The sequence below is a fragment of the Heterocephalus glaber genome, unplaced genomic scaffold, assembly GCF_053883595.1.
Source record: "Heterocephalus glaber isolate CG9 unplaced genomic scaffold, H.glaber_assembly_v1.0 deba00000122, whole genome shotgun sequence".
NCBI lineage: Eukaryota > Metazoa > Chordata > Mammalia > Rodentia > Bathyergidae > Heterocephalus > Heterocephalus glaber.
The window spans coordinates 76,241,658-76,257,078 of NW_028258138.1; the positions used below are offsets into that span (position 1 = coordinate 76,241,658).

At 42.9% G+C, this 15,421-nt stretch overlaps 2 long non-coding RNA genes across 4 annotated transcripts in view; one reads left to right on the forward strand and one right to left on the reverse strand.

The window, feature by feature from the left end:
- LOC110349600 (uncharacterized) lies at positions 1-9,729 on the forward strand. 3 transcript variants are annotated; one of them, XR_015453181.1, is made up of 5 exons: positions 1-582; positions 2,769-2,920; positions 4,205-4,312; positions 8,639-8,772; positions 9,596-9,729. It is a non-coding gene; the product is annotated as an uncharacterized LOC110349600 (long non-coding RNA). The 3 variants fall into 3 exon arrangements; XR_015453180.1 differs by having other exon boundaries at positions 8,639-9,729; XR_015453182.1 differs by having other exon boundaries at positions 2,833-2,920; positions 8,639-9,729.
- LOC101707873 (uncharacterized) overlaps positions 7,044-15,421 on the reverse strand; it is a 12,167-nt gene continuing 3,789 nt past the window's right edge. Inside the window, exons 2-3 of the long non-coding RNA XR_001183804.3 lie at positions 14,235-14,383; positions 7,044-8,218 (exon numbers count right to left, since the gene is read on the reverse strand). This is a non-coding gene — a long non-coding RNA (uncharacterized LOC101707873). The remainder of the gene's footprint in view (positions 8,219-14,234; positions 14,384-15,421) is intronic.

A 15,421-nucleotide genomic window follows, 5' to 3' on the forward strand; every position in this document is an offset into this window, starting at 1 on the left:
TCAAGCCACACAGGATAGATTTGGGGAAAAAGGCCTCTTGCCTCTTTTGCCTTCCTCTACACAAAGGACGCTGTAGCCTAGCAGCACATTTAGCTGGCAAACACAGAGGCAAGTGACTAGAAATAATCTGCTACTTCCCCAACAGACGGACCACAGCCCCTTTTTCTTTTCTCTCTCTCTCTCTCTTTTTTTTCCCTCTGTCGTGTACCCTAACAGCTAACTAGAAAACCTAGTGACCAAAAAGTTAGGGACTGCAGCATAGCAGAGTCAGGGAAAGGATTGATGACCAGTGGCTTGAGAGAAAGACACAGACACACACATGGGATTTAAACAGCCTCAGGTCGCCACCTAACCCACTAGAGAGGAAATTGAAGGGCAACCTAGCAGCCTTGGGCTGTATTTGCAGTGGGTGACAGCACCCCCAACCCCACGCCCTGTTCTGCGGCAAGCTGTGAAACAGGATAGAGAAGTGCCAGTGGGGGTGAAACAGGAGGCTGTGCAAAGACCGAGTGGAGCCAACTGTACACAGGACTGGGAGCAGCGCCGGGCTTTCCCTGCCTGAGGGCGCCACAGCAACCCATGGTAAGGAGGCTTGGGGGAAATGGAGAGAGATATCCAAAAGCTGCTGGCTGAAGACTGTCCCCAGCTCCACAAGATCAACCCCATACCCAGCATTAATTCTACTGCAGACTTAATGGGGGTCCACAGCAAAGTTTTGGGACACTACCACAGAACTGTAGGCTGCAGAGGAATTTTTTTCATTGTTTTGTTTCCTTTTTCTGTTTTTTCTTTGTTGTTTAGGTTTTTAATCTTTAGTTTTATTCTTTTCTACTTATCTTTTTTTCTCTTTCCTCAACTATCTCTCTTGAGTTTATGATATTTCCATGTGAGTGAAAATTGTCTCTTATCTTTCTGGTTCACTCTGATTTTCTTTTGCTTTCTCCTTCATTCTTTCTCTCCTGCCCTCTTCTGAAGTTTCCCAAATCATGGGTGATTGTCATTTGTCCTCCAGCCTTGCCTCTACTACATTTCCCTTCACTTATCTTTCTATCCCTCAGGGGTCACTCAGAAGGCTGAGACTGGAGGATCACTGCAAGGTCAAGGCCAGCCTGGGCTACATAGTGAGTTCAGGGCCAGCCTGAACTATCCTATCCCTCTTAAATTCCCCCCCAAGGTAAAATCACTCCGCTAAAGGGAAACTCATTGCAAAAAAGTTCCTAGTTTATGTTAGATTGTGTTATATAACTGTAGATCTTGCTCCTATGGTTAAAGGTACCAAATTAATAGTTACCACAATTTGCCAGTTTCCAGGCTGTGCTTGATGCTACTGTTATTGTTGAGTTTTGCTGTTTTTTTGGTACCGGGAATCGACTAGGGACCTTGCACTTTCAGGGCAGGCGGCAGAACCACTGAGCTAAATCCTTGGCGCTGTTATTGTTCATTGTACTACTTTAGCCAGGATGTCTTACCTGTTGTAATCAGTTGTTCTCCCTTGTATGACAACACTGTGATTGTCTGGAGCCACAACTATCACCATAGTCCAGTACCAAAGGATGGGGTGCAAAGCCAAATGGATAGAAACTTCAATCCTTAATAAACTGGGAAGGTAAGATCTTGGGGCAGACACAAAGACCAAGAGCCACCTATGCCCAGAAGACATCTTTGAGGAACAGACATTTCCTAGGGAAGCCTTGATACTAGTGACAAAGTTATCTACCCTAAGAAATTTACAAGCATCAACACAGGAAACAAAATAAAACAACAGAAAAATAGAAAATGACAAGACTCAGAAGTAAAATGCAATCCCAGACTCCAGCCCACCTTGGACAAGTCCAGGGAACAATGAGATAGAGGAAATCAAAAGTCACCTGCCTGAATTTTCTGAAATCGTAACAGCAGAAGTAAAAAAACAGATTCATAAGGTTATAGAGAAAATAATCTCTCAGGTAAAAAAAAAAAAGATGATCAAAATGAAGGACATGCTCAATGAATCTAGAGTAGACACAGATTAAAAAAAATAGAGGACTTTAAGAAAATGATGGAAACCATGAATGTCCAACATAGAAAAGAAATGGAATCCATGAAACAGATTCAAACAGATATCCAGGAGATTAAAAATTCCATTGAAAGTATAAGCAGCAGATTGAACAAAGGCAAAGACAGAATTTCTGATCTAGAAGACAGGATTGCCGTTAACAACCATGAAAAGAAAGATATCTCAATTTTCACTTCAGATCCTTGCTGGATCCTGGGGACCTACTTCTTCCTTCTGCTCTTCCTCACATTGCCATATTTCAGTGTCTGGATGCCAAATCTTGGAGAGGCTGTTTCTGCTGATGTTCACCACTCTACCATCTTTCCACAAGTCCAGGAAAGCTTAATTCTTCACATTTTCATATCTTTTAAATAATTGTAGCTAGCTAGGAGGCTGAGGCAGGAAGATCTCAAATTTGAGCCCAGCCTGTGCAACATAGTGACTTAAGTGCTGGGAATGTAGCTCAGTGTAAAGGCTCTGGGTTCACCCCCTCATACTAAAAAACAAACAAAATAAAAGTTAAAAATAAATAAATAATTGTACATGTCATGGTTGTTAGTATGTTAGTCTTGTATATAAAAAATGAATCCACCTCCTTGGGTTTGGATTATGTTACCTTAGAAGAGAGCGACTCCTCATAATTGTCCTTCTGAGGAAGCTGTACCTTGAATAAAGTATATCTTCCCTGCAGAGCACAGAATCCTTTGGAATTTTTATTGTGTTTGTTTTTCAGTTAACAGTCAGCTCCAGATTTGAGGAAATTGAAGAATGTGCAGGAACTTTTACTTCCATTGCAGGTCCCAAAGATGAGGACTCCAGTAAGGTACCCAGTGGAAGCGCCTCTCAGCAGGCATCGGCCGACTTCAGGAGGCTCCTGATCAACAGGTAGAAGGGTAGGAAGGCGGTGGAGGATTGTAGGTTGTAGCTTCAGAAAACTTCCCCTCCTGGGGCTGCCTCTTTGGGTTGTGTGTGTTTAGTGGGGGGAATCCTAATCTAACAGATTTGATACTTTTCCGACACAAGGGTTCCCTAAAGGGGAAGGGCCAGAAGAGAAAAAGGAGCCATTGGTCCTCTTCCTGTGTTGGAACCTGACATGCTAAGGTCAATCTGGGCCCCATTTCTGTCTCTATCCTCCACTCCCAGAGCAACTCAAACTTCTCAATATACCCTATGCCTTTGAGTCTTCCTGCCTCAGTCCTGGTAAAAAGAAACTCCACAAGAGCAGGGAGTTTGCCAGGGTGATGTGCTGCTAATGATCAGAGACTAATAGTTCAGTGAGTATATGAATGGGTACTCCCAATTGATTTGTCCACAGCTCAAATGATATTTCAAGGGAGACTTTCCTGACTATCCCTCACCACACACACAGCTCCATCAACTTCTCAAAGGCTTCTAACCATCCTTGGTGAGCAGGTTGAACATGTCTTCTCCTAATTTCACTTTAAATGCCAGTAGTTTGAAATCAGCTGTAGTGGAAGAATTTACATCATGGAAATGGGCATACACTACAAATCATAGCCTTTTCCCCTCCAAGAGCTAGTTGTTAGATGTTTACCAACACACAACTGCCCCCAGTCCTTTTTTCTCCACTTACAAACTGTAATTCAGTCAAGTCACTCAATTGCTCTGAGCTTTGATTCTCTGTAAGGCAGAGATCCCATAATATCTAGTTAATTGGATTGTTCAGAGGATTAAATAGGACTATAATCCTGTAACATAGTACAGTGTTTGGTGCCCAGTAAGTAATCCAGGACACTTTAGTATGGTTCCAGGTATCCATTGCTGCATAACAAACCAACCTCAAATTTTACTGCCTTAATACATTTGTCTTGCTTGTGAATCTATAATTCAGGTGGAATGGGTGAAGACGCCGCATAACTGGAAAGATAGGAAAGCTAGAGGTTAGACTCCTCTGAGATTGCGCCGTTCCTGCTTGTGCATCAGCCACTGATGCTGGCTGTCAGCTAGGGCTATAATCAGAATCCCTACATGGCTCCTCCATGGTAGCCCCTGTTCCTCTCAATATGGTGGGTGGGTTTCAGGGGTGAGTTTCCCGAGAGGCTAGGCAGTAGTTATAGCACCATTTCTAACTTTGCCTTGGAAATCACACAGTATCACTACATCACTTCTTCCACTTTCTATTTACTTCTTTCACTTTCTGTTTCTTAGAAGCAAGACTGTACAGCTGGACCATCTTCAAGGAGACTGGAATTAGACTTCCTCTTTTGATCTGAAGACCATGAAAAAATTTGAGGATATGTTTCTAAACCATTACAGGTATTATTAGTATTGTTGCTCTTTGCATACTCTACCTGCTAGTAAGTGAATTATCCTATGGAGCTCCCTGTGGAAGGGCAGGGATCCATTAGACTTGTTAAGGTCCATCCCCCTCATATTCTCCAAGTAAACCTAGGGCCCTGTCTACTGCAGAATTCAGTAAATGTAATAGAGATGAATTCTTGCTAGAGCTGGCCTTTAATATTTATACTCTATTTCTGTTGGATGACATCCCAGTTGACCACATATACACATAGGTGAGGTGTCCTGGGCAGGACACAGCCAGGAGGGCAGGTGATTTAGCAGCAGGGCTGTGGATCCAACAGACCTTATTCATGGGGTGGATGATTATAAGGGTAAATTTATGTCTTAAACAAATTCCTTCCAAAGCCTCTCCTGAAGTTGGGAGGCCATGGTCCCTGCCTGGGAGTCAGATCATGAGTTTAGCATACAACTTCTTTCTTCGGCCTATGGTTCTCTGGTATGTCAAATGAAAATAAGAAAAAGTTCATGGATTTGCCATTTGGAACAGGTCATCGTATTATTTAGAAAGCTAATACGCAAGCGCAAGGACCCGAGTTCGATCCCCGGTACCAAAAAAAAAAAAAAAAAAGAAAGCTAGGTTAGAAGCCAATTTCTTCTTCTGGAAATGTTTGATGGGCCCACAAGGTCAAAATAGTACAAATCTCTTGCTTTCTTCTGTGGGACATGAATACACTTCATAGTTTCTTTGGAATCCACAGAGCTAGGGTCTAATCCCAGAGTGAAGCTTGTACATGTGGACAGGATGTTTGGGTGGGGGTTCCTTGATAAAGACCCAGGAAGGAATGTTCTAGAAAGCCCTTCATTTCACTTGTGCAGACAGAGCTAGGAGTGCAAGTTGGGAGGGCTTGGGAGAGTGAGCTTGGCCTGGCCCCTTACCTGGCCAGAGGCCCCTTCCGGCCTTAGCTGCCCCCTCTCAGATTCCCCTCCTGCCCAGCTTATGTAAGCACATTCCTGTCCTCTCTTGGTGAGTCTTCCAGGTAAGTGCTAAGAAGGACTGAGACCTCTCTGTGCCATGCCTGGCTGGGGTATTCAGGTCAGGGCTTCTAAAGCAGCTTCCGAAGGCATCAGGACCTGGGCCTGTGCTGGTTGCATCACAGTGAACACCAGGGCCACCCGGGCCTGCCTCTGGCTGTGAACTAAACTCTGGGCCCCCTGGGGGCCTGCTGTGGGCCAGTCTGCTCATTTGTGAAATGCTCAGAGTTGTCTGGAGGAGTTTTTCCATAAGTGTAGTTCATCCATCTCATGGTTAGCAGAGATATTTAGGAGGAAAAACTGCCTTGAGCTCATGAGTAGGTGACCAGTGAGCACCTCCGGCTCATCCCTGGGTACCTGTCAGATGCCGTCTGCAGCAGGCCTCTGAGCATCACCCCAGCCTTGCAGGTTAAGGGGCACATGCAGGCATTTCCAGCCTGCTCTGTGGGCTGGTGGAGCTTGGTCCTGTGGCCAGAAAGGTCCCCGAGGTTGACAGTGAGCTGTGCACAGAGACACGTCATCAACAGGTATGAGAATTACAGCTGGGGACACAGACAGAGGTTGCCACACAGACAAGTATTTTGTTCACATACTTTTCAGAACTATGAGACCAAAGATAATTTCCGTAGAAATCCCATTACCTTTGCGGTGATTATCATGGTCTTATAGCGCACACCTGGGCCACTGGAAATGAGTTGGCCAGTAGAGGTTAGCTTATATTTAGGAAAGAGAACACCATTAACTGTAATTCAACTGGCTAAAATATTTCCACACCATTTTCAAGTTATTGTTTACATTAGTACTATTTTCATTTTAATATTAATGTTAAATGGCAGTATATAGCTTCCTACAGATAGATCATTAGAGCATGAAGGTAGCATTGGAAATAGTTACAAAAATTGCACTATAAAATGGGATTGGATATGCTAGGGCTGATGAGTATGTAGAATGAAGGGATTGTATACAAGCCAAAGAAACGTGAATCAGAAAGACAGGCATCAGATAGCTGGGTGTGGTGGCACAGGCCTGTGATCCCAGCTGTTAGCTGAGGCAGGAAGACTATTTCGAGTCTGAGGCCAGCCTGGACTACACAGTGAGATCCTGCCCACCCCCCAAAACAAAAGACAGGTACAGTAATGAATACCTGAAAATGGGAATGCATGTCCTTTAGTCTTTGAAATATTCTCTACTGTGCAACTTTGTTGTGGAGCTCACTGAGGCTTTTATATCATCCTTGCACCAGGCCCAGTAAGCTAGTGAGAAAGCCGGGTTTTTACAGAATATGACTAAAATAAAATCCAGTGTAATAAAACAAAAACAAAAGCTCCAAAAGAGAACAACAATCAAAGCATCATTAAAATTGTCCAGCTTATAGTGAAAATCAACATCATTCACACCATGGTTTGTAAACTGAGTCATACTCTTCTGAGAAATAATCAGGGAAAAAGCAGAGCAAGCTCTTGGCAAAATTACTGATGACACAGCACTTTCAGATGACACATAAAATCAACGGCACACAGTGTGAAGGAGCCACTGCTGTCCCAGTGAGTGCTAGTGGAAATTGGCTTTATTGTGAATAAAATCATTTATGACAAGCCTTGTTTGTTGTCAATCCAGAATCCATTCCTTCCCTTCTTTCCCCCCCGCCCCCAACCCCCTGGTACTGGGAATTGAACTCAGAACCTTGCATGGCTAAATCCCCAGCCCTCCTTCCCTTCTTTCTTGACTTTGAGACAGAGTTTCGATATGTAGACCAGGCTGGCCTCAGACCCTCAGTGATCCTCCTGCCTCAGCCTCCCCCGTGCTGGGATCACAGGCATGTGCCACCACACTCAGCCTGGATTCTTGATTTTGATCCATGCACCAGTGTCTCCAGTCTCAGGCAATCAATTATAAGTGATCTAAATCAATCATGATCAGCCTACTTCCATTTCCTCAGACTCCCTTACCTCTAGGAGACCATGAGACCCAGTTCTGGCCAGTGGAATATGATGGAATGTCTGCTGAGAGTCTTTCTAGGAACATAGGGACACTTTTGGTTTTTTAGTAAATTAGGTGTATATGCTGGTACCCCATCCCAATGTCTTCCCGCTGTGACTGTAGTCATGAGGTCTGGTGGCTGTAGATAGGATGGCTGGCCCCAAGTAAAGGCTGAATTTGTTAGCTATTGAATGTGTGTCCAGACCTGGTTACAGAACAGAAGCCAATCTCTCTGCATTTTAAGCTGTTGTAATTTAGGTTCTCTTTTCTTTTCCCTCTCTCCCTCCCTCTCTTCCTTTCTTTTGTGGTACTGGGGATCAAACTCAGGGGTGTTCTGCCTCTGAACTACATTCCCAATCCTTTTTATTTATTTTTATTTTGAGACAAGGTCTTGATAAATTTCCCAAGCTCATTCATCCTCCTGCCTCAGCCTTCCGAGTGCTGGGGTTACAGGCTTGCTCTATCAAGCCTGGCTTTGTGCTATCATTAGTGGGGTTTTTTGTTGTTGTTGGATTTTTTTTGGGGGGGGTTGCTTTTTGTGGGGTTTTTTTGTTTGTTTGTTTGTTGTTTTTTTTGGTTTTTTGAGACAGAGTTTCACTTTGTAGTTCAGGCTGGCCCTGAACTCACTGTGTAGCTCAGGCTGGCCTTGAACTCATAGTAATCCTCCTGCCTCAGCCTCCCGAGGGCTGAGATTACAGGTGTGTGCCACCATGCCTGGCTTATCACTAGTGGTTGAAAGCATCGCTGATGGGTGTCCCACTGGGGTGTGCAATATGAGCATTCTCTATGGTTTCACAAAGCATATGGAGGAAATGTGCTTGGTGATTTTTTTATTCCATTTCTCACTGAATTCCTTTGCAAGATTAGAGATGGGTACTGGTTCCCGGTTGCCTTCAGCCTTGAGGAGCCCTAGTAAGAAATGGAGAAGAAAGAGAGTGAGATCAGGACCCGAATCCCCTTTTCCCACCTGAGTCACCACGGATCGTGTCTTCAGAGCAGGTCACCCCATCAGCCCTCTCCTGCTGACCATGGTCCCTCTCCTCACTGGTGGTTATCACACCCTCCCTGGGTGTTCCTGCGTCCATGTGTCTGTATGTGAGCCTCCCTCAAATCATCCTATTTTGAGTGCTCTTGCTTGCCATGCTAACTGAGCAGCCAGCATTGAGTCTCAGATTTAAAACACAACTTGCATCTGAGCATCAACTACACACCGCTGTATTCACAAAGACCAGTTGTCAGGCACTGATCTGGCTCCTGACTTTGAGATGTGTATATGGAAACAGAGCAAGAAGAGTCAATGTTTTCCATTCATGGCCCCTCTGTTTTCAGAAATCTTCGAGAAGAAATGGACAGCAAGGAAAGACACTGTGGAACAAAGTACACTGGCTGGAGAGGGAAATAAATTCACATGAGGTTCGATATAAGCACCACTCTCTGGCTCTGATGCCTCTTTGATGTGGAGGGTAAGCCCAGCAGCATCTCCGTAGCACCTTCAGACCTTCAGGATCTTTTATTTATTTACTTATTTATTTATTTATTTATTTATTATTTATTTATTTATTTTGAGACAAAGTCTTGCTATGCAGTTCAGGCTATCCTTGAACTCACTATGTAACCCACAGTGGCCTTGAAATTGCAGCGATCTTCCTGTTTTAGCCTCCCGAGTGCTGAGATTACAGGTGTGCACCACCACACCTGGCTACCTTCAGGATCTTGATGACCCTGCACTTTAGGCTTCAGGGCGAGGCTATCACTGTTTTTCATGTTGAGGAAAAGACGTCAAGATTTTGAATACAGAACTGTGGGACCAAAGCTTAGCTGTTGAGAATAAAGCTCTTTCTCTGCATTTGAAGGCTGCTTTCTGCTCTTGGCAGAGAAATAAATCTATATAAAAGCAACCATGAGGAAAATAAAAAAGACTATAAATCCTCAAGCCACCAGACAAAAATGCTAACATGTGTGCACACACATGCATATCAAAGAAATCAGCTGGGGATTTAGTTCAGTGGCGCTGCGCCTGCCTCGAAATTGCAAGGTCTTGAGTTCGATAACTGGTACCGAAAATAAATAAATGAATGAATGAATAAATAAATAAATAGAAAGAAAAGAAAACAAGAAATGCATGTAGTGAAACATGGGAGACAGAGGAAACACTGAAATAGAAAAAGAAGATGAAAGAATTAGGGCTAATATACCAGTGATACCAACAAATGAAAATGGGATAAGCTTGTCCTACGACAGAAAAAAGATTCCTATATCACGTGATAAAACAATATTCTACTCCAGGCATGATGAGCACCTGTGATCCTAGCACCCCAGAGGCTGAGGCAGGAGGATCTCCATGAGTTCGAGGCCAGCCTGAACTGCAAAGTGAGACCCTGTCTGAAGAAAATAACCAAAATAAACAAACAAACAAGAAAGTGTCCTTTTTGTGAGTTGTATACAAACGATACACCTTTACCAAAATAACTCAGAAAGGTTTAAAAATAAAAGATAAACCAAAGTACATCAGAAAATACCAAGTTGAAGCTGTAATGTAACCATCAACCAAACTTATATTAAAATAATGTTATTGCTGGGTGTAGTGGTCCACACCTTAGGAGGCTGAGTCAAGAGGATCACAAGTTCATAGCCTGCACAATTTTGGGAACTTGCCTCAAAATAAAATTTTAAAAAAGCTGGGGATGTAGTTTAGTGTTATGCTTGCCTAGAGCACGTGAGCCCCTAGGTTCAATCCTCAGTAACTAAAAAAAAAAAAATTAAAAAGTAAAATGTTAACATAAGAAAAAAAGTCAAAAGGAATTTAAACAAGAAAAAGAGAGTTTTATCACCTGCTGCACAAGCACAAGGACCTGAGTTCGATCCCCAGTACCAAAAAAAAAAGAGAGCATTATTCACTGTAAGAATCTGGTTTTCAGCTGGAGATAGTAGCTGAAGTCAGCACTCAGGAGGCTGAGGCAGGAGAAATCACCATGAGTTCAAGGTCACCCTGGGGCTACATAGTGAGTTCAAGGCCAGCCTGAACTACATAGTGAGACTCTGACTCAAAGGAAGGAAGGAAGGGAGGGAGAAAGAAAGAAAGAAAGAAAGAAAGAAAGAAAGAAAGAAAGAAAGAAAGAAAGAAAGAAAGAAAGAAAAGGAAAAGAAAAGCAACTTAGGTGAAAAAAAAATTTTTTTTTCAACTATTTTTTTATTTTTATGGTACTGGGGTTCACACTTGAGCTAAATCCCCAGCCCTTTTTTGTTGTTGTTCTTTTGAGGCAGGGTCTTATTATATAATGTAGGCTGGCCTTGAACTCACTGGAATCTTCCAGTCTTGGCCTCCTGAGTGCTGGGTACCTGGCCTTAGCACAGCGCCACTGAGCTAAATCTGCAGCCCTTTCTGGCCCTTTTTAAACTTTTTTTTAAATTTTGAGACAGGGCCTAAATTACTAAGTTTCCTAGCCTCAAACTTGTGATTCTGCTGTCTCACCCTCCCAGACTGCTAGTATTACAAGCATGTGCTACTATACGTGCTTCAGCCTTTCTCAAATCTCAAACTATTGGCAAATATAAATCAATCCTATCTCAAAAAAATCATTGTTCATATTCAAGTTAGTTCATCTTAGTAATGCAGATGTTTCAATGATATTAGGAAATCTAATAAAATTGATTACATAACATCCTCTCAACAGATGCCAAAAAAAATTTGACAAAACTCTACATCTATTTCTGCTTAAAACAAACAAAACCCTAACAGTAATGTATGGTATTGGCAGTTCCTCAACATGGTTTCATGCACACCTACATGTATGTGTACATTTCAAAAACAGCCAGAAAACAACAACAAAGAAAATGCATAACCGGTCTCCTGTGTGAGAGTGAGGGGGTGGGGTTACTGCACCATAGTGAAGAAGAGCTGCGAGCAGCCCCACCCTGTTACTTCACAGGGCTCTGGAGGTCCGAACCACTGCCACTGGACAAAAGAAAGAAAGCAAAATGATGTTGCTGGTAGACGATGTGATTCCAAAGTGTGTCACTCTTAGAGGCAGTGAGTGAATTCAGGGGCTGGCAGCTCCCGGGGTTAATGTAGAAAACTTGGGCAGCAGAGGTGGCTCCGAAGCAGAGCACTTGCCCAGCACGTGTGAGGTCCCCGGTTCAATGCCCTGCACCACGAAAACAACCTGGAGCCTCAGCAATCCTCCTTTCCATTAAATAATACAACTTTAGCAACCGAAAAGGTAAAAAATATTTGGAAAAATATTTAAAGGATATATAAGGGGCATTTACAAAGATAATATTAAAAATTTTATAACGTGCCTTTGAATAGACAGAAGATATTATAAAAATGTCAGTGATTTCTCAATCTCTTAATTCATTGTGGTTCTAGTTGAACTACCTATAGGCTTTTTGTTCATTTTTGTTAAAAAATGGTATGAAAATCAAATGTGTAAATAGGAAAACACTGAATCAGAAAAACACTGTAAAAGAAAAGCAGTAAGGGGCCGGGGATTTAGCTCAGTGGTTCTACCGCTTGCCTCGAAAGCTCAAGGACCCGAGTTCGATCCCCGGTAACAAAAAAATAAAAATAAATAAAAATAAGGAAAGTAGTAAGATGAGGCTAAAGCTATCAGATGATAAAATGCTTTATGAAATCATGATTTGTAAAAATTTTAGAACTCAAAGATGAAGTAGATAATTCAGTGGTCAAGAACAGAACTCCATGAAAGTGGAAATAAGGACTGAACTATATAATGGATGCTGGGAAATGAAAAGAAAGTGTTCAAATAGGAAGGGAAACAAGGGAGAAGGGAGGGAGAAAGGAAGGGAAAAGAAAAAAAGTGAAAAATGGAAAAAAATGGAAATAAAGCTTTTGTACATGGAGGGTTGGGGGAGAATGGGATAAAATAAAATTTATATATATATGAACAAAAAACCAGAAACAGACCCTAATGCATGCAACAAATTCAGCTTTTGTTTAAGGTGACATTTTACTTTATTTTTATTTATTTATTTTTTTTGGTACTGGGGATCAAACTTGGGACCTTGTGCTTTCCAGGCAGGCGCCAGAACCACTGAGCTAAATCCCTGGCCCTTAAATTTATTTTTGAGACAGGGGCTCACTGTGTAGCCCAGGCTGGCCTCAAACTCACAGCAATCTTCCTGCCTCAGCCTCTCAAGTGCTGGGATTACAGGTGTGTGCTACCCTCCTGGATTTAAAAAACAATTTTTAAATGTCACCTTGCTGGACATGGTGATGCATACCTGTGATCCCAGCACTTGGGCAGCTGAGGCAGGAGGATCGCTGTTAGTTCAAGGCCAGCCTGAGCTACATAGTGAGACTCTGTCTCAAAAAACCAAAAAAAAAAAAAAAAAAAAAAGGTTTAAAAATTTATTGTTCTTCTATTTTTTTTAAAGTGACATTTAAATTAGTAGAGAAAGGTGAGAGTAAAACTGATGAAACATTTGGGGAAAAATAGTGTGGGAACCCTACTCTATTCTCTAAAACAAAATAAATTTCTAGGGGCCGGGGGTTTAGCTCAGTGGTTTCGCCACCTGCTGCGCAAACGCAAGGACGCAAGTTCGATCCCCAGTACCAAAAATAAATAAATAAATAAATAAATAAATAAATAAATTTATTTCAGATGAATAAAGGATAAACCCAGGATCTCTAAGGCAAATATAAACTTGAATATATAAAATCTTCAGACTTCTGCATAGTAAAACATACTATAAAGTGAAAGACAAATTAGGAACAAGCACTAAAGCTCACCTTCATCCTGAAAATCCTAAAACAACTTGATACAAACTGAGTCAAGAATATAAACCAACACGTTAGAGAGAAATATAAATAAGTGGTTTTCAGAGTCTCAACTTCACTCATTAAAAGAGAAATGCCAATTAAAACAGTAAGACTGCTTTGTTTCTCTTATCAGATTGGCAGAGATCAGTAAGTTTGGTGACGCTCAGTGCCAGCAAGGGTGTTGGGAAAGTCACCTCCAGAGACTACTGGTTGAAAGTGAAATTGTTGCAATTTTGGGGAGGGTGATTTGGCAATATCTGTCAAAATCCTTTGACCCAGAACTCAACTGCTTGGATTTTTAATCCACATATCTACACTCAAAAGTCTTTCACTTTATTTTTTTTTTTAGATTTTTTTTTTTTTTTTTTTTTGAGGCAGTCTTGCTATGTACCTTGAACTCACGATATAAGCTGAGGCTGGCCTTGAACTCACAGTGATCCTCCTGCCTCAGTCTCCCAAGTCCTGGAGTACAGGCATGTATCACACCACACCTGGCAAAAGTCTTTCAATTTAAAACAACATGGTGGCACATGCCAGTACTCCCAGCTACTCAGGAGGCTGAGGTGGGAGGATACTGGAGCCCAGGAGTTCAAGACTAGGGTGGGCAACAGGAGTGTGTGTGGGGGGTGGTATTCAACACCCAACAAGTCTTCCTGTCTGGGTAAATATGAATGTCCGAGAATCCTGAACAGCCTCCTTCCTGATTTTTGTTTTCTAGTGTCTTAGCTCAGTGGATCCTAAAATTGATGTGCACCAGAATCAACTGAAGAAGGGCTTGTAAAATTGTAGGTTGCTGGGCCCCGCTCTCTGAAGTTCTGATTTGGTAGATCTAGGAGGACCCAAGAACCCACATTTCCAACAATGTTGCAGGTGATGCTCTTGGAGCAGGAGCCACAACCTGAGACCCAGGGACTCTGCCGTTAAGAGGACTGGGTAGGTAGAGAGATGGGAGTTAAGAAAGGCCAACTCCTTCAAGGAAGAAGAGAGACAGGTGGAGAAGTGAAGCCGCCTCCAGGACTGATAAGGAAGTAGTTGGGTGAGGTTGTCTGGACCACAGTCCTCGTTCCTAGCCTCGCCAGAGTCCTCCCTCCCCTCCCATAGCCAAGGGTCACCCAGACACAGAGGGGCCCATCAGCTACTCACAGTGAATCCGCTGCCTTAGATAGGGGCGTGTCAAGCAGGAGCAGACTCACAGACTAAACTCCAGAGCCAGAGTCTTAGGCAGGGCCAGGCACTCCACTGCTCAGCCATGGAGGGGTGGGGCTGAGATGGCACACAGGACACTGAACCTGCTGAACTCCACATGCAAGGAATGAAGTTAGATCCTTACCTTACACCTGACAAAACTTAATTATAAATAGATCAAGCTGGCCATGGTGGCACACGCCTGTAGCACTTTGGGAGGCTGAGGGCGGAGGATCACAAATTTGAGCCCAGGCTGGGCAGTTTAGTGACTTAGCAAGACCCTGTCTCAAAATAAAAAAATGTTTAAAATATCAAAATAAAGGGCCTGGGATTTAGCTCAGTGGTGCCGCTGGCTGCCTCACAAGCGTAAGGCCCAGAGTTCGATCCCTGGTACCAAAAAATAAAATAAATAAATAAATAAATAAATGTAAAAAGGTTGGGATGTAGTTTAATATGAAGGGCCTGGGTACAACAACCACTATTATACACACACACACACACACACACACACACACACGTAAACCTAAACATAAGAGCTAAAACTGTAAAACTCAGATTAAAAAATAACATAAAGTCCCTTGGACCTGAGAGCAATGGTACAATAAATTCTTACCCATCTGTGGCAAAAAAGAAAAATATTTGGTCTTTCTCCCTTATTCCTGGCAGAGCTCCTAAAAACCTTTGGAATTTCCTGAGTGACAGGAATATCTTGCTGTTTATAAGCAGCCCCTTTTGGGTACACCTGAGTTAATGTGAATTCAGTGGCTTGGGGTCACCAGAAAGACCCAGTGCCATTTCAGTCCTGCCCTCTGATGTCCAGGAAGGAGAAGGGAGTTGGAGATGAGCTGCACAGAAACCCATGAAGAGCAGGTCTGATGAGCTTCTGGGAACACATCCATGTGCATGCGGCAGGGGGCACACCCCAGCCCCACTGGGACAGGAGTTCCCGTGCCCAGGGCACCTCTGAACCTTGCCCCATGTGCCTCCGCCTCAGGCTGTTCACCTGTATCATTTATGATAAACTAGTAAGTCAAGCATTTCCTTGAGTTCTGTGAGCCAGTCTAGCAAATTACTGAACCTTAGGAAGGGCTGAGGGAAGCCTGGATCCATGGCTGGGCTGTCTGTCAGCAGAGGAGGCCAGGAAC